The 17,869-nt window shown below is 47.3% G+C and overlaps 1 protein-coding gene across 1 annotated transcript in view; it reads left to right on the top strand.

Annotated features, from left to right (window-relative positions):
- The window catches only part of BCL7C (BAF chromatin remodeling complex subunit BCL7C), a 40,273-nt gene that overhangs the window by 13,084 nt on the left and 9,320 nt on the right, over window positions 1-17,869 (top strand). The gene's annotated exons all lie outside the window — the stretch shown is intronic.

Raw genomic sequence — 17,869 nt, forward strand, 5'->3', positions numbered from 1 at the left:
TTGGGCCAGAGTGCTAATGTTAAGGCACTTGCCTTGCATGCAACCAACAATGGTTCCTCCCTTGAGCACCGCCAGGGGGCACTTCAGAGCACAGACCCAGATATAATTTCTGAGCACCGCCATCAATGGCCCTAAAACCAAAAAACTAAATAAAATAAAGTGAATTCAGAGGCCAAAGAGATAGCATGGAGGTAGGGCATTTGCCTGGCATGGAGAAGGACAGTAGTTCAAATTCCGGCATCCCATCTTGTCCCCATGCCTGCCAGGTGCGATTTCTGAATGTAGAACCAGGAGTAACCCCTGAGCGCTGTTGGGTATGACCCCAAAACAAAAACAAAAGTGAAAAAGAAAAAGTGAATTTGGAACCTGGGAGATAGTGCAGGAAGTAAGACACTTGCTTTGCCTGAGGCCATAGAATCTACAACCTGGGTTTGAATCCCTATCACCACCCAATGTTATTCCTGAGTACAGAACTAAGAATGGTCCCTGAGCACCACTGGTTATAGTGTCTCAAACATTCTAAAAATTCTGGGCCCGGAGAGATAGCACAGCGGCATTTGCCTTGCAAGTAGCCGATCCAGGACCAAAAAGTGGTTGGTTCGAATCCCCGTGTCCCATATGGTCCCGTGCCTGCCAAGAGCTATTTCTGAGCAGCCAGCAGGAGTCACCCCTGAGCAACGCCGGGTGTGACCCAAAAACCAAAAAAAAAACAAAAACAAAAAAATTCTAAAAATTCTAATTGTAGCATGCAGAAGGACGGTGGTTCGAATTCCAGCATCCCATAGGGTCCCCTGAGTCTGCCAGGAGTGATTTCTGAGCGTAGAGCCAGGAGTAACCCCTGAGCGCTGCGGGGTGTGACCCAAAAATAAAAACAATTTTAAATAAAGGGGTTTTGCTGTAAAATCTGACTCCCAGCTACCTTTATCAAGCTGCACATCTGAGATACTGAGTTTTGCTCTAAGCAAGGGAATCCCCAGGGGTCAGAGTCAAAGCTTCTGAAACTTTTTTTTCTACTCCTGACCTCTTTTCAGTTCAAGAAATGCAACAATGGTGAGTGGTGCCAGAAACACCTCAGATTCATTATGCAATTGGTTTTGAATTAAGTTTTTGGTCATTGTATGTTCTGAAACTTTCAACTGCTTCCAGTTTTTCTGGCCCCGTGTGTCTCCAGTTCCATATCTCCCATAATGCCTTGCTCTTGTCTTTCCTGTTCCTTTGCTCAGGGCTTATTGGGAGGGCAGGTTCCAACTCTGTATTGCTAGGCCTCCCTAGCTTATCCCCTCAGCCTCTTTTATTGCTCCACCATAGACCTCTTATTTCTTTTTGGGGTGTACAACAGAACTGCTGGTGGTACTCAGGCATCATTCCTGGCTCTGAACTCAGGAATCACTCCTGGCAGACTTGGGGGAAAGCATATGGGGTGCTGGGGATCAAAAGCACCCACCAGTCTGTATTATCTTTCCTATCCTTCACAAATCCCTATTTCTGCTTCTCAATCACTCGTGCTTTTCACCTTCCAGTCTCCTTTTTGGGTGCACAAACTCTGCTCAGTTTGGCCTCAGCCCATCTCTCTCTCCTCACTCGCCTCTCCCCTGAATTCTGCCATCAAATACCAGCATTCCAAAACAACTGTTGAGGCCAGTTTCTATCTTAGCACTTGCTGCTGCTTCTTCCCAGGAAACTTCCCTTTCTTCCTGGCACTCCAACTAGGTCAGATCCCAGGTTACTTTCCAGACTTCTTTTTCATCTGATACTTAACTCATTTCCTTAGCTTGAAGGGCACATTGTTCTGCTCTTTCCTCCGAGGGCCTCTGGATAGAACCTGGTATTTGGGTATCAAAGAACAAAAACAAGCTAGCTCATTTCAGTTTCACCAATCACAAAATCTTACTCTTAGGACTAGGAAAGTGTAATTATAATTATAAAAAGTAATTATAGGGCCCGGAGAGATAGCACAGCGGAGATCCAGGACCAAAGGTGGTTGGTGTCCCATATGGTCCCTCGTGTCTGCCAGGAGCTATTTCTGAGCAGATAGCCAGGAGTAACCCCTGAGCACCGCCAGGTGTGGCCCAAAAACCAAAAAAAAAAAAAAAGTAGTTATAATTCTTTACCGGTTACATTTTTTTGTTTTTTGTTTTTGGGCCACACCCGGTGACGCTCAGGGGTTACTCCTGGCTATGTGCTCAGAAGTCGCTCCTGGCTTGGGGGACCAAGTATGGGACTCGGGGTGATCGAATTGCTGTCTGTCCTAGGCTAGCGCTGGCAAGGCAGACACACCTTACTCCTAGGGCCACTGCGCTGGCCCCTACCGGTTACATCTTGATTTTGTTCTGAAAGCCCCAAATCTCAACAAGGGCAAGAGATCCACAAAATTGTTTGTTTGTTTGTTTGTTTAGGGGCCATACCTGGAGGTGCTCAGAGTACTGCTTGAACTGAAATAGGGCTTTTGTGGTGCAAAGAAGGCTCCAGTTATTTCAGCTCTCTCCCTACCCCAAATTTTAACTCAGGTTCATTTCCCACTAGTTCTTTGGATCCCCAAAACCATTCTGTTTATTGCATTCCACCACTGATTCAATAGCAAGCTATGTCTGGTCTTGGCTTTGAGAGACAGGGCTAGGGATGGTATGACTAGGGAGGAGCCAACAAGCCGGGTAACCAGCTGAGCTCTGTAACTTAACTTTCTGATCCTCTCCTTTGACTGTTACTAGTGGAGTCTTTTTTAAATTTATTTTGGTTTTAATTTTGGGCCACACTCTCAGCAGGGATGGGAATGCAGATGCTGGGCTGGCATCCTGGTCTGTTTGCAACTCCAGCCTTTGTGCTTTCTGGGAGGTAGGGGGTACAGTCCTTTGCTTTCTGATTCACAAAGGCTTTTCTGTCCTTCTCTTTTGTTCTTCAAATCAGTTCTGGGAGGCAGCATAGGGATGGGTCAGGCCACAGGAAAGGGATAAATGAAGGTGTTGCAGACTGATTGTATTAACTCTGTAATCTAGGTAGGGCAAGTCATTTCCACTCTCCGGGCCAGTTACTGCCTTTGAAACTCGAAGCCAAGATTCTTTCCGCATCTTTGAACCTTGTGGGTCACAGCGTGTCCTTTGAGCAGTGTGTACCTGAGACACTGCTATATGTAACCTACATTTTTCTAAAACGAACTTCCACCATTTTTATAATTCCTGACCAGACTGCGCGCTCTCCTAGAAATTTAGGGATCATAGTGCCCAAGAATGAAAGTAAAATCCCATTGTAATCTGCAATCATCGCAGTTGAGGTTATTTATTTTATTTTTGGGTCACACCCGGCAGTGCTCAGGGGGACCATATGGGATGCCGGGATTCGAACCACCGACCTTCTGTATGCAAGGCAAATAAATGCCTTACCTCTATGCTATCTCTCTGGCCCCTTGATGTTCTATTTTTGTTTGTTTGTTTTTGGGCCACCCCCGGTGATGCTCAGGGGTTACTCCTGTCTCTGAGCTCAGAAATCACTTCTAGCTTGGGGGACAAAATATGGGACTCCGGGGGATCGAACCCAGGTCCGTCCTGGGTCAGCGCGTGCAAAGCAAACGCCCTACCGCTGCACTATCGCGCGCCCTTCAGTTTGAGTTTTTTTTTTTTTTTGGTTTTGGTTTTTGGGCCACACCCGGCGGTGCTCAGGGGTTACTCCTGGCTGTCTGCTCAGAAATAGCTCCTGGCAGGCACGGGGGACCATATGGGACACCGGGATTCGAACCAACCACCTTTGGTCCTGGATCGGCTGCTTGCAAGGCAAACACCGCTGTGCTATCTCTCTGGGCCCCAGTTTGAGGTTTTAATTGTCATGTTAAGATAAAAGCAAACAGCCTCGGGTACTCCGACTGGATTCCGAGTCTGCTGCGGCTGCAGAACTTCTGTCTGTGCCGGGCTTGGGGGCTGGGACCCCGCCGCCCAGTTAAGTTCCCCGCGGGCACCTTTGTGAAGCTCGGAGCGAACAAAGGAGAGGACAGCGCGCGGGGCCCGGGGAAGCCGCCGCCGTCGCGAGGGTTAAGGCCATCGAGCGCGGCGCGCGGCGTCCTAGAGAGGCCCGGGGCGGACTTCCGGCGAGCGGCTGCTGCCTAGGACATCCTGGGTCGGGCCTCGCCCACGTCACTCCTCCCGTGGCCCTGGGGCGGCCGCATCTCCTGGAGCCTCTGGATCCCGGGCCGGGCCGAGCGGAGATCAGATGCTTCCTCCCGTAGAAATCTGATCTCTCCCGTTCAGATCGAGCTTCCCCAGCTAGTTCTTCGCTCAATCCGCTTTCCTCGCTCATCTGGCCTGGGAGGGCCCAGGCGCTCCTACCTGAGCCTTGAATACTAACTAGGAGGCCAGATGGTTGGGGTGTCAGGCGAGCCCCACAACTTCCCTCTTCATCCTTCAACTTCTTGCGGCAGGCGCCTTCGTCCCTATTTTAGGAGTGAGAAAGGGGCTTAAAAGGGATTGCTCAGCAACCAACACAGGACTGATGTTGGTTTGAATCCTGGCATCCCATGTGGTCCCCCTCCCGAACCTGCCATTGGGGCAATTTCTGAGCAGAGTCAGGAGGAACCCCTGAGCACCTCCGGTTGTGGCCCCCAAACAAAAACAAAAACAAAACAAGAGTGATTGCTCCAGCTCTTTGACGCAGGTTAGTGGCCAAGGTGGGAGTATGGAAGGCCAGGTCTGTCCAACTTTTTTTTGTTGTTGTTGGTGTTTTTGTGGGTGTGCATGGGGGGGGGGGCGCACAGCGGTGTTTAGGACTTATTCCAAACTATGCGCAGGAATTACTCCTGGCGGGGCTCAGGGGTACTGGGGATCAAATCCAAGTTAGCTGCTGCGTGCCAGGCAAGTTGTCCTCCCTACTCTACTCTCTAGTTCCCTCCTGTCCGCAGCAGCTTTTCTCTGAGAGTATCAGCGAACATTACTTTCGAGTGAATCTTTTCATTTATTTATTTTTTGTGGGGGTCACATCCGCAGCGCTCAGGGGTTACTCCTGGCTCAGTGCTCAGATATCGCTCCTGGCGGGCTCAGGGGACCATATGGCATGCCAGGATTCGACGGCCGACCTTCTGCATGCAAGGCAAATGCCTTACCTCCAGCCCCTCGAGTGAATCTTTTCAGAGAGACAAGAGCTTCTATTCCGATATGAGGTGTGGGTTATAGGGGCACTGAGCTCCCCTAAATTCAGGGGTCTTCTGATCCATTCATTGACCTTAGAGAGAAAGAATCAGATAACGCCATCTCTTTTTCAGTAACTGCTTTATTGAGATTTAATTTACAACCACCTCCCCCATTTAAAAGCGCACAGCTGGGGCTGAGGCAGTGTGCTCTTGCACATCTCAGCTTCCTGCAAGCGGTTCTGGTTTGATCTCCAACACCACAAGGAGCACCCCGATGCCCTAAAGCTAAAACCAAAAGACAAAAAATAAAAATAATAAAGATTCAAAGCGTACAGTTCAACATATCTACAGCTGTGCGATTCATCATGGCCAATTTTTTACAATTATTTTTTGGGCTTTGGGCCACATCGGCAGTGCTCAGGACTTACTCCTGCTTCTGTGCTCTGGGATCATTCCTGGTGGGGTTCAAGGTGTCACGGATTGAACCAGGGTTGATTATATGCAAAATAAAAGTTATATTCCCTGTACTAACTCTTTGACCCTTAATTGGGGGAGGGCACACCTGTGCTGAAGGGCTACATCCTGGCTCTGTGCTCTCAGGAGTCAGTCCTGGAGGCATTCAGAGAACCCTCACCTGTGCTGGAGATGTATCGGGGAACAGGGGTGGGGGATAGGCAGTTTGCAAGACAGGTGAGCATCTTCACCCTGTCCCACCTCTCCCCAGTCCCTATTATTTTATTTTATTTTTTTTTTGGTTTTTGGGCCACACCCAGTAACGCTCAGGGGTTACTCCTGGCTATGCGCTCAGAAGTTGCTCCTGGCTTGGGGGACCATATGGGACACCGGGGGATCGAACCACGGTCCGTCCTATGCTAGCGCAGGCAAGGCAGGCACCTTACCTCTAGCGCCACCGCCCGGCCCCCCCTTTTTTTTTTTTTTTTTTTTTTTTTTTTTTGGTTTTTTTGGGCCACACCCGTTTGACGCTCAGGGGTTACTCCTGGCTATGAGCTCAGAAATCGCCCCTAGCTTGGGGGGACCATATGGGACGCCGGGGGATCGAACCGCGGTTCGTCCTACGCTAGCTCTTGCAAGGTTAGCTTGCCTTACCTCTAGCGCCACCTTCCCGGCCCCCAGTCCCTATTATTTTTATTATTATTATTTATTATTATTATTGTTTTGGTTTATGGGTCACACCTGGCAGCGCTCTGAGTTACTCCTGGCTCTATGCTCAGAAATCATTCCTGGAAGGCTCAGGCGACCATATGGATGCCAGAATTCAAACCACCATCCTTCTGCATGCAAGGCAAATGCCCTACCTTCATGTTATCTCTCCAGCCCCATTCCCTTATTTTTTTTTTTTGGGCCACACCCTGTGACGCTCAGGGGTTACTCCTGGCTATGCACTCAGAAGTTGCTCCTGGCTTCTTGGGGGGACCATATGGGACGCCGGGGGATCGAACCGCGGTCCGTCCTAGGCTAGCGCAGGCAAGGCAGGCACCTTACCTCCAGCGCCACAGCCCGGCCCCATCCCTTATTATTTTTTAATAGGAATCACACTCTTGAGTCCTCAGGGTCACCAGGGCCACAAAATGCCTGTGACTGAATTCACAGTTACCACTCCAGCTATCTTCCTGACTTAGTTTTATTTATTACCATTAAAATTTTTGTGTTCGGGGCCGGGCGGTGGCGCTGGAGGTAAGGTGCCTGCCTTGCCTGCACTAGCCTAGGACGGACCTCGGTTCGATCCCCCGGCGTCCCATATGGTCCCCCAAGAAGCCAGGAGCAACTTCTGAGCGCATAGCCAGGAGTAACCCCTGAGCGTCACAGGGTGTGGCCCAAAAACCAAAAAAAAAATAAATTTTTTTTTTGTGTTCAGGGATCCAAGGATCATTGTAGTCAGTTTCCCCAAGGGACTGGGATACTGGGGATTAAAGCAGGTCCATGCATATAAGATAAGCACCTTACCCACTGCACACTCTTTGGGTCCACAAAGTTTTAGGCCATCTTTGTTACTTAGAAACCATATTCACTGGCTCTATAGATTTGCTGTTCTGAACATTTCATCTAAGTGGTTATATGACCTTTTTTAATTGAACTCATCTACCTTTTTGTTTTGTTTTTGGATTATACCTGGCAATGCTCAGGGGTTACTTCTGGCTCTGCTCTCAGGGATTATTCCTGACAGTGTTCAGGGACCCTCTGGGATCGAAACCAGGTGGGCTACATTCAAGGCAAGCTCCCTACTTGCTGTATTATCGCTCCAGCCCATCCCGATTTTATTGTTTGTTTTGGGGGCTCACCTGGCTATGTTCAGGGCTTACTCTTGGCTCCTTATTTAACTCTTGGTTAAATAATGTCCCTTTTAAACATGCACACCTTGAGCTCAGAGTCTGTAATCATAGATTGCTAGAACTGAATAGCTTGTTTTGTTGTACATATTTTGAACACGGGAGGATGATTGATAGGTATGTTCTATTTATAGTAGTGATATAAAGTTTCTTTTTAAAATAAATTCATGCCCATACAAAACTGTGAATTTGTATTTTTAAAAGAGGGTTAATAGGAATAAATGGTAGACAGTATGTATGGAAACTTGTTGATGGGATATAACTGGCATTTAGAAAAGAGTGTCTAATTTGAGGGACATAACTTGAGAACCATTTGTTACTCTATTTTACTCTGTTGTAATTCCAGAGAGGAAGCACATCATTGTTCTAAGGAAGAAAAAGGGTCAAGAAATTTAGTTGTTAGCTTGTCACAGGCCAAGCTTGTGAATTAAGAATTAAGCCAAAGTCTTCCTGGCATCATTTACTTGCCAAGATTGGAAAGTCTGGAAAAGGAGCAAAAATGTCCTTTCAGTCTAGAGAGAGGCCTAACTATGAGGAAAGAACGTGGGGCTCAAGTGAATGTTGGGGTGTGCTGATTTTCTGGGCCTGTAAGTAGCTTATTTTGTGGTTCTCAGCAGACCCCCCCCCCAGCATTTTCCTGTCTTGAGGACATACACAATCCCACTGGTAATGTCCAGATAACTAGGGGTGTATGAAAGGGAGGAGGGGACCAGGGATGAACTAATCACAATTTATTTGACCATTGTATTTTCTCAGAAGTCATTCAGTGACCTTTTTTTCCCCCTCCATATCCAGCAGGAATCACTTGTGGTAATGCTCAGGGGACCATCTGGGTGTTAGGGACTGAACCCAGGTTGGTCGAGTGCAGGGTAAGTGCCCTCCCCACTGTGCTATATAGCTCTGGTCCCAGTGATTATTTTCTTTAAGTGAGCAAACAAAGTGCTAATTGCACTGGAGGCTACTACTGTTCCACTAGAATGAATTGGCATCGGAAGTGCCCACTTTGGGAAACATGATTGGCGGCCTCATCTTGGTTGCTGTGCCAACTCAGTTGAATCCCACAGTAGGATGTAAACCCTATCTACTGGCCTATAACAAAATCTCTAGACTGATGAAGCCTGTGAGGGAGCAGAATTTTCAGACATTTCTCCTGTTTTCTCTCAAAATTGCCTGCTTTTATTTTTATCGGGGGGGGGGGGCACACCTGGTGACACTCAGGTGGTTATTCCTGGCTATGCGCTGAGAAATCACACCTGTCTTGTGTGATCATATGGGATGCTGGGGGATCAAACCGAGGTTCGTCCTAGGTTAGCGCATGCAAGGCAAACGCCCTACCGCTTGGCCCCAAAACTGCCTATTTTCATGGAGCATGACTATGGGGAGGAAGGGACTCTCTTCTATCCTTTCTCTTCCCTTCTAGGATGGAGAATGTTTATTCCATCACCTTCACTACGACCCTTTTCCCCTGACCCAGTCAAGCCCTTACATACCACTACGTATTGTTCACGGTGGCCTTTAATTTAAACACCAAACTCAGAGATAACTTTTAGTAAAATCCATTTCTTCCTATTCTAAGACAGAGAGAGGGTGTTTAACTTTAACTTAAAATCAAGTATCTAGGGGCCAGAGCTATAGCACAGCAGCAGTATAGAGCATTTGCCTTGCATGTGGCCAACCTGGGACAGACTCAGATTCAATCCCTGGCATCCCATATGGTCCCCTGAGCTTGCCAGGAGCCATTTCTTGGAATTTTTTTTTTTTTTTTTTTTTTTTTTTTGGTTTTTCGGGCCACACCCGTTTGATGCTCAGGGGTTACTCCTGGCTAAGTGCTCAGAAATTGCCCCTGGCTTGAGGGACCATGTGGTATGCCAGGGGATCGAATCGCGGTCCTTTCTTGGCTAGCGCTTGCAAGGCAGACACCTTACGTCCAGCGCCACCTCGAGGGCCCCGTCAGGAGCGATTTCTGAGTGTAGAACCAGGAGAAATCCATGAGCGCTGCCAGGTGTGCCCCTCCCCCAAGAAAGCATCTAGAACAGATTCAATGAAAATCTTGCTGCATTGTAGTTTAATTCAGTCCTTACCTAGCAAAGCAATTCAAATTGGACCCAGGTTGAATTAACCACTGTCCTTCAAAGGCAATCAACCCATCTCTATCTCTGTTTCTCTTTCGTTTTGGGGCCACCCCCAGCATATCTCAGAGCTACTCCTGGCTTTGCAATGAGGGATCTCTCCTGGCAGGCTTGAGGGACCATATGGGGTTAGCTCAGTGCTAGGTAAGTTCCCTCCTTCCTATGCTTTGCTGAGAATCTGACCCCCAAGTCTAAGCAGCATTGATCTTAGTCACTTTCAACCCTCTAACACAAAGCATCTGCCAGGGAGGTGATTTCCTGAGACTGGCTCACATAATCTTATACAATCATTTCACAACTCCTGAAGTAAGTGTATTATTGTGCCTCTGATAGACAAGAAAATGGAGGCACATTCAGTCGCTCATGCGCTCATTGCAGGTATTAGTAATAGTGGAAGCAGATTTGGCTCTCTTCACATCTTCAGATCATGTGTGCACAAGAGTTGAGAGCAACAACTGACGTCCTTTCTCATTCCCAGCAATATGTGCTGGCATTCGGGAAGCAGTTTGTAGCTCCTTGGGAACCAAACTTTAAGAGGAACCTAGATCTCCCCCTTGGGACAGCTCTCGCTCACCACAGTCCCTGCCTTTCTGGGTGTGAATTAACTCACAGCTGTTCCCCTAATCCCAAATTGCCACTCAGAATTATTGCTACCGGGTCAGCATCAAGCCCGTTGTCTATTCCTTGCCATGATCCTGTAAGGAATTTTGCCCATTTCACAGGCACTGAGTGTGTTGAGCATTAGGGAGGCCACAGAACTTGCTTTGAATCTCAATGCATACTTTGATGTAAAGTGCTAAGTAAGGGAGTTTCAGGGGAGGAAACTTCCCTTTCTGTTCCTTGGGTATTGGGATTAAAAAAAGCCAACGAAGTTTGTCCCTCATTTCCCCCAATCTTATAATGAAAGCTGACTTTTTTTTTTTTTTTAAGCAATCTCAAAATTAAACTCAAAATGCCATGGAAAGAGGGTTTGTGTAACAGAAGGAGTTTTGCTCCACTCCATTTTGTGAGATTTATATGTAGACATTTTTTTGTCAAGGTTCCCAAGGAAGCCTCTGAATTGAAGCTTAAAGCTTGGAGGGAAGGAGCAAGACCTGGGCCTTCCATTTTTCATTTATTTTCATTTATTTGTTTGTTTGTTTGGGTCACACCTGGCAGTACTCAGGTATTCCTGGCTCTGTGCTCAGAAATCGCTTCTGGCAGACACGAGGGACCATATGGGATGCTGGGATTCGAACCACTACTGTTCTATCTCATTCCTTTTTTTTTTTTTTTGGTTTTTGGTTTTTGGGCCACACCCAGCAGTGCTCAGGGGTTACTCCTGGCTATCTGCTCAGAAATGGCTCCTAGCAGGCACGGGGACCATATGGGACCCCGGGATCCGAACCAACCACCTTAGGTCCTGGATTGGCCGCCTGCAAGGCAAATACCTGCAAGGCAAATACCGCTGTGCTATCTCTCTGCCCCCCATTCCTTTTTTTTTGTTTGTTTTTGTTTTTTTGGGGGGTCACACCCGGCAGTGCTCAGGGGTTATTACTGGCTCCAGGCTCAAAAATTGCTCCTGGCAGGCACAGGGGACCATATGGGGCGCCGGGATTCGAACTGATGACCTCCTGCATGAAAGGCAAACGCCTTACCTCCATGCTATCTCTCCGGCCCCCCCCCATTCCTTTTTTTAAAAACATTTTTTTCCCTTTTTTGATTTTTGTTCCATACCTGGCAATGCTCAGGAGTTACTCTTGGCTCAGTTCTTAGGAATCACTACTGGCGGGACTTGGGGGACCCTCTTGGATGCCCAGGATCGAACCTGGGTGGGCTGTATACAGGTAAACAAGTACCTACCACTGTTCCATTGCTCCAGCAGCCCCCTTTAAAACATTTTTTAAATTAAAAAAAACATGATTTACAAAGTCAATGAGAGTTGAGTTTTAGGCATATAATACTTCAACACCAGCCCCACCACCAATATCAGCTCCCCCCATCATCCCCACCCCTTCATGGGCACAGTACAGAGTTGGGGTTTGTGGCTTAGATCTTGTGTTTTCAGTGCTGTTGAATCTGTGCTTTGAATATATAGCTGTGTCACTCTCCCATATCACCTTGCCTGGGTTCCCCCCCTCTCTTCTCTCTCTTCTCTCTCTTCTTTCTCTCTCTTCTTTCTCTCTTCTTTCTCTCTCTCTCTCTCTCTCTCTCTCTCTCTCTCTCTCTCTCTCTCTCTCTCTCTCTCACACACACACACACACACACACACACACACAAACACACTCACCCTATTGCCTGAGGTAGAGGCACAGGATTATTTCTGTTCTTCGATGCAACATTCTTTTTTTGTTTGTTTGTTTGTTTTTTTGGGCCACACCCATTTGGTGCTCAAGGGTTACTCCTGGCTAAGCGCTCAGAAATTGCGCCTGGCTTGGGCTGCAACATTCTTAAAGAGACAGAAAAGATAAAAATGTTAACATCATTGTCGCTCTACAATGCACATAAACTGCTTTTTTTTTTTTTTTTTTGGTTTTTGGGCCACACCCTGTGACGCTCAGGGGTTACTCCTGGCTATGCGCTCAGAAGTTGCTCCTGGCTTCTTGGGGGACCATATGGGACGCCGGGGGATCGAACCGCGGTCCGTCCTAGGCTAGCGCAGGCAAGGCAGGCACCTTACCTCCAGCGCCACCGCCCGGCCCCATAAACTGCTTTTTAAATATTTTTATATCCACACTCAGTGGTACTCAGGAATCACTCTTGGCAACTTGCAAGGCAAATGCCCTATTCATTGTCCTCTCATTCTGGCCCCACATACTTTTGATATTAAAGTAAAGATTCTGGACTGGAATGAGACTACAGTGGGTAGGGTGCTCATCTTGCACATGACCAAACTGGATTCAATCTCATAGAGTCCTCTGAATACTACCAGGAGTGAACCCTGAGTTCAGGTATTCGAATCACCGTCCTTCTGCATGCAAGACAAACGCTCTACCACTGTGCTATCTCTTGGGCCCTAAAAGTTTTTTTTAATATTTGTTTTTTGTTTCACACCCTGCATTGGTCACTCCTGGCAATGCTATAGGAAGCTGGAGATGGAACCTGAGTAGGCCAGATGCAAGATAAGTACTCCCTGGGGGGCTGGAGCAATAGTACAGCAGGTAGGGTGTTTGCCCTATGTGGCTGACCCAGGTTAGATCTCTGGCATCCCATATCGTCCCCTGAGCCTGCCTGGAGTGATTTCTTTCTTTTCTTTTCTTTTTTTCTTTTCTTTTCTTTTCTTTTCTTCTCTTTTCTTCTCTTTTCTTTCTTTCTTTCTTTCTTTCTTTCTTTCTTTCTTTCTTTCTTTCTTTCTTTCTTTTTTTTTTTTTTTTTTTTTTGGTTTTTGGGCCACACCCGTTTGACGCTCAGGGCTATGTGCTCAGAAGTTGCTCCTGGCTTGGGGGACCATATGGGACACCGGGGGATCGAACCGCAGTCCGTCCAAGGTTAGCGCAGGCAAGGCAGGCACCTTACCTTTAGCGCCACCGCCCGGCCCCTCTTTCTTTCTTTCTTTCTTTCTTTCTTTCTTTCTTTCTTTCTTTCTTTCTTTCTTTCTTTCTTTCTTTCTTTCTTTCTTTCTTTCTTTCTTTCTTTCTTTCTTTCTTCTTTCTTTCTTTCTTTCTCTCTCTCTCTCTTTCTCTCTCTCTCTCTCTCTCTCTCTCTCTCTTTCTTTCTTTCCTTTTCTTTTCTTTCTTTTTTTTTTTTTTTTTTTTTGTGGTTTTTGGGTCACACCCGGCAGTGCTCGGTGTTATTCCTGGCTCCAGGCTCAGAAATTGCTCCTGGCTCCTGGCAGACACGGGGACCATATGGGGTGCCAGGATTCGAACCGATGTCCTCCTGCATGAAAGGCAAACGCCTTACCTCCATGCTATCTTTCCGGCCCAGGAGTGATTTCTTTTTTTCAGAGGGCAGTCACACCTGGCAGTGCTCAGGTGTTACTCCTGGCTCTACACTCAGAAATTGCTCCTAGCATGGGCCCGGAGAGATAGCACAGCGACGTTTGCCTTGCAAGCAGCCGATCCAGGACCAAAGGTGGTTGGTTCGAATCCTGGTGTTCCATATGGTCCCCCGTGCCTGCCAGGAGCTATTTCTGAGCAGACAGCCAGGAGTAACCCCTAAGCAATGCCGGGTGTGGCCCAAAAACCAAAAAAAGAAAAAAAAGAAAAAAGAAATTGCTCTTAGCAGGCACAGGGGACCATATGGGACACCGGGTTTTGAACCACCGTCCTTCTGCATGCAAGGCAAAAGCAAGTGTTTGAATCTTTTTAGATGGAGGCAGGTGAGACCTCAAAGCTTGCACAGGTCTGGGGTCCCCACCAGTAATTCTTGGCCAACCAAGACCCTGTTTCAGCCCATGGACCTCAGATGATTCTGCTCGAGCCATTCTCTGCAGTGCTGGGGTCCCCCAGGGCTGCACCTGATGATGTTTGGGGATCATGTGATTTCAAGACTAGAACCTGGGTTGTTCACATGCCAGGCATGGACCCAACAACTATAGCCAATTGTCTCATATCAGTTTTTTTAAAGTGTGGAGGAAGTAACCACAGGGTGGATCTGTGAGGCCAGTTGGTTCCTCTCACTGAATTGATCTGATGTAAACCCCTACTCTGAATGGTGGACCAGTGGGATATGTGGGCTAGGAAAATGTGCTCATTCAGGCCCATTGTTTTGCAATTCAAGAAAGTCTGGGTATTTCCTTTCCCCTCAAGTTTTAGACACCCGATAACTTGGTGCAGTACCAGGTCTCCTTCTTCAGGAGACTCTGGCTTTGGGATTGATTTGATTTGGGGGGACTAAGAGAGACTGAGACCCTCAAATGGCCATTCACATCAGGATTTGGTTAATAGACCTGTGACTAGATCTAGGAGAATGGAGGAGTAAGAACCTCTGAAAAGTTATCCTGTTAAGCCATAGAACCCTGGGGGAAATGAGCCTAAATCAGCCCTTTTTATATTTTGAAACTTTAGATATTAACCAAAGGCAAGAAAATTTAAGGAAAAATAGTTAAGTCCTAGTGTAGAAGTGACCTTTGAACTCCTCTATTTCATTCTCCTTGCTCCTGTTTCAGGAGCTTCTGACCTAACTGGCTGACAGCCATTAGAAGGGGTTGGGATAAGTTAATGGCCCAGCTCCAGAGAAATGTCATTACTTGACTAGCCTGATTGGCTCTGAAAGCAGGTTGGGGTTTGGGTGTCTCTGCACTGATTCTTGGTTCCACCCTTGCTAATAGTCACAGCCTAGGGTATTCAAGGAAAACAGCCAGGTGCCACTCTTTATTGTTTAATCTTGAGGAAATCCAGGGAATGAAATACTCACAGAGGACTCTGAGAAGATCCGGCATGTTTCTGGGAGTTCCTTGAAGGTCACAAGCATGTGTATGCGCCAGAAGGATGGAAAGGAGAGCACCCTAAACTCTAGCCCTCACAGGTTGCTAAGTCTCCATTACTGCACAGCCCCTGAGCACTACCAGGAGAAGCCCCTACAACTAACAAAAAGTGAAATAAAATTTAAAGTGAGGGGCCGGAGAGATAGCATGGAGGTAAGGCGTTTGCCTTTCATGCAGAAGGTCATCAGGTCGAATCCTGATTCCCATATGGTCTCCCGTGCCTGCCAGGAGCAATTTCTGGGTACGGAGCCAGGGGTTTCCCCTGAGCACTGCTGGGTGTGACCCAAAATCCACACACACACACACACACACACACACACACACACACACACAAAGGCAAAGTGAAACTAATAGCACATAGTAGGTATAAAGGGTTAGCCCCCCCCCAAAAAAAAAATTAGGAAAGTCACTTAGCAAACAGTAACAACAAAGCTTGGAGAGGGATGAAATATGATTTTTCAAAGTTTCCACAATATCATTGGTTTGTTTTGGGACCATACCTAGCAGTGCTCAGGACTTACACCTGACTCTGCACTCAAGGATCACTCCTGCTAGGGCTCAGGGATCTATATGGGATGGATGGAATCCATGGATGGACGGAATCCAGTTCTGTGTGCAAAGCAAGTGTTCTACCCAGATCACTTCAGTCCCAGTTTCCACAATATTTAATATATCACTTTTGGTAAAAAATGATGAGAATTGCAAAGAAAAAGGAAAGTATAGTCTAAAATCAGTGAAAGAAAGAAAAAAAAAAAAAGGGCCCAGAGAGATAGCACAGCGGTGTTTGCCTTGCAAGCAGCCCATCCAGGACCAAAGGTGGTTAGTTCGAATCCCGGTGTCCCATATGGTCCCCCGTGCCTGCCAGGAGCTATTTCTGAGCAGACAGCCAGGAGTAACCCCTGAGCACCGCCGGGTGTGACTCAAAAAAAAAAAAAAGAGACACTTAAAGGCTGGAGTCTAGGGGCCTGCGAGGTGGTGCTAGAGGTAAGGTGTCTGCCTTGCAAGCGCTAGCCATGGAAGGACCTCGATTCGATTCCCAGCATCCCATATGGTCCCCCACGCCAGGGGCAATTTCTGAGTGCTTAGCCAGGAGTAACCCTTGAGCATCAAACGGGTGTGGCCCGAAAAACAAAACAAAACAAAAAAAGGCTGGAGTCTGTGTTTAGCAGTCAGGAACCCCAGGCTAGAAAGATTCCCAGTGGGCTGGAGAGATAGCATGGAGGTAGTAAGGCTTTTGACTTGCATGCAGAGGGTTGGTGGTTCGAATCCTGGCATCCCAATCCTGGGTGTGACCCAAAAACTGAAAAGAAAAAAAGAAAGATCCTCAGCACTACAGGGTCCCCAGCATACTGCTGAGAATAGTCTCTGGATACATCCAGAGTAGCCTCTGACATTGAATGTCGACCACAAACCAAAAAGAGTTTCTGCAGTCAAATGCTCTACAACTGAGCTAAACCCCTAAACCAAAAAGTTTCTATAAAACAAAAAAAAACCAAAAAATCCTTTCTGTGCCAGAGAGATATTACAGCCAGTGAGAGTCTTTTCTTTTTTTTCTTTTTTTTTTTGGGGGGGGTCCACACCCGGCAGCACTCAGGGGTTGTTACTCCTGGCTCTATGCTCAGAAATCGCTCCCAACAGGCTCAGGGGACCATATGGGTTGCTGGGATTCAAACCACTGACCTGCATGAAAGGCAAACGCCTTACCTCAATGCTATTACTCCGGCTGCTGAGAGTCTTTTCTTATGCATGACTTTTGTGGTTCAGTCCACACTTTGAGCACCTTCTAGAGAGATTCCTAAGTACAGAGTCAATAGTAAACCCTGAATAAACCCTGCCTAGTCCACAAACAAACAAGCCAAAGCAAACAAACTAACAAATAAAACAACACCAAAACCCAAAAACCTACCCCTAAGAAAGCCCAAACATTAAAGTTACTAGTCAGGGATTTGGATTTTTTTTTCCTTTAAATTTGGGAGGAAGGTCAGTTTGTACCATAGCTGGTAGTGCTTGGAGATTACCCTTGACTCTGTGCTCAGGGATCATTCCTGGAAGGGACCATAGGCAATGTCAGGAAATGAACCTGGCTCAGCTACATGCTGTGTTTCTGGTGACTCAGTAAAGTGGGGGAACAGGGAAGTAGATTGGAGAAAAGGGGGCCGCTTTTCTGCTGGGCCACATGAACCACCAAAGCCAGGGGAATACCAGACTTGAACATCCATCACTTAGCGTGAGGTCAGTGCTGGAGAGTTGCACAAGCACAGGACTGGAGTGTTGTAGCTGTGCCATTGCCAAAAGTTGGGCCTTTATGTGCACCCAGTAAAGAGAGTGGGAGTGAATCAGGATACTGTAATGCTTGTAGAGGCAAGACTGGTGGGTGGGTCTCTGAATGTCAGAAGGTGTCCAATGGGGAAAGAAGTGATGATAGCAAGGTGCTGAGCGCCCTACAAAATAACTGTTTGTTCTGGACACACAAGTAAGGCAGAGAATGCCCAAATACACGTGTCTTTGCAGAACATCAGGCAGAGACAGAAAATGAAACCTCACCTGGACGTGTGCTTCAAGCGCCCTTCTCTGCTGTGTTACTTCAGCGCCCTCTACTGACAAAATCTAATATTGCGAGGCACAAGTTCATCTTTTTTTTTTTTTCAACTTGATTGATTGATTGATTGGTTTGGGGCCATACCCGGTGGCGCTCACGGGTTACTCCTGTCTCTGCACTCAGAAATTGCCCCTGGCAGGCTGGGGGACCATATGGGATGTGGGAATCCAACCGGGTCCCTCCCTAGTCAGCTGCCTGCAAGACAAACTCCCTAACGCTGTGCTATCTCTCTGGCCTCACAAGTTCATCTCTTTAGCTCAGAAGTGAATTAGGAGC

Source organism: Suncus etruscus, chromosome 15 (genome assembly GCF_024139225.1).
Source record: "Suncus etruscus isolate mSunEtr1 chromosome 15, mSunEtr1.pri.cur, whole genome shotgun sequence".
In the NCBI taxonomy this organism is placed as follows: Eukaryota; Metazoa; Chordata; class Mammalia; order Eulipotyphla; family Soricidae; genus Suncus; species Suncus etruscus.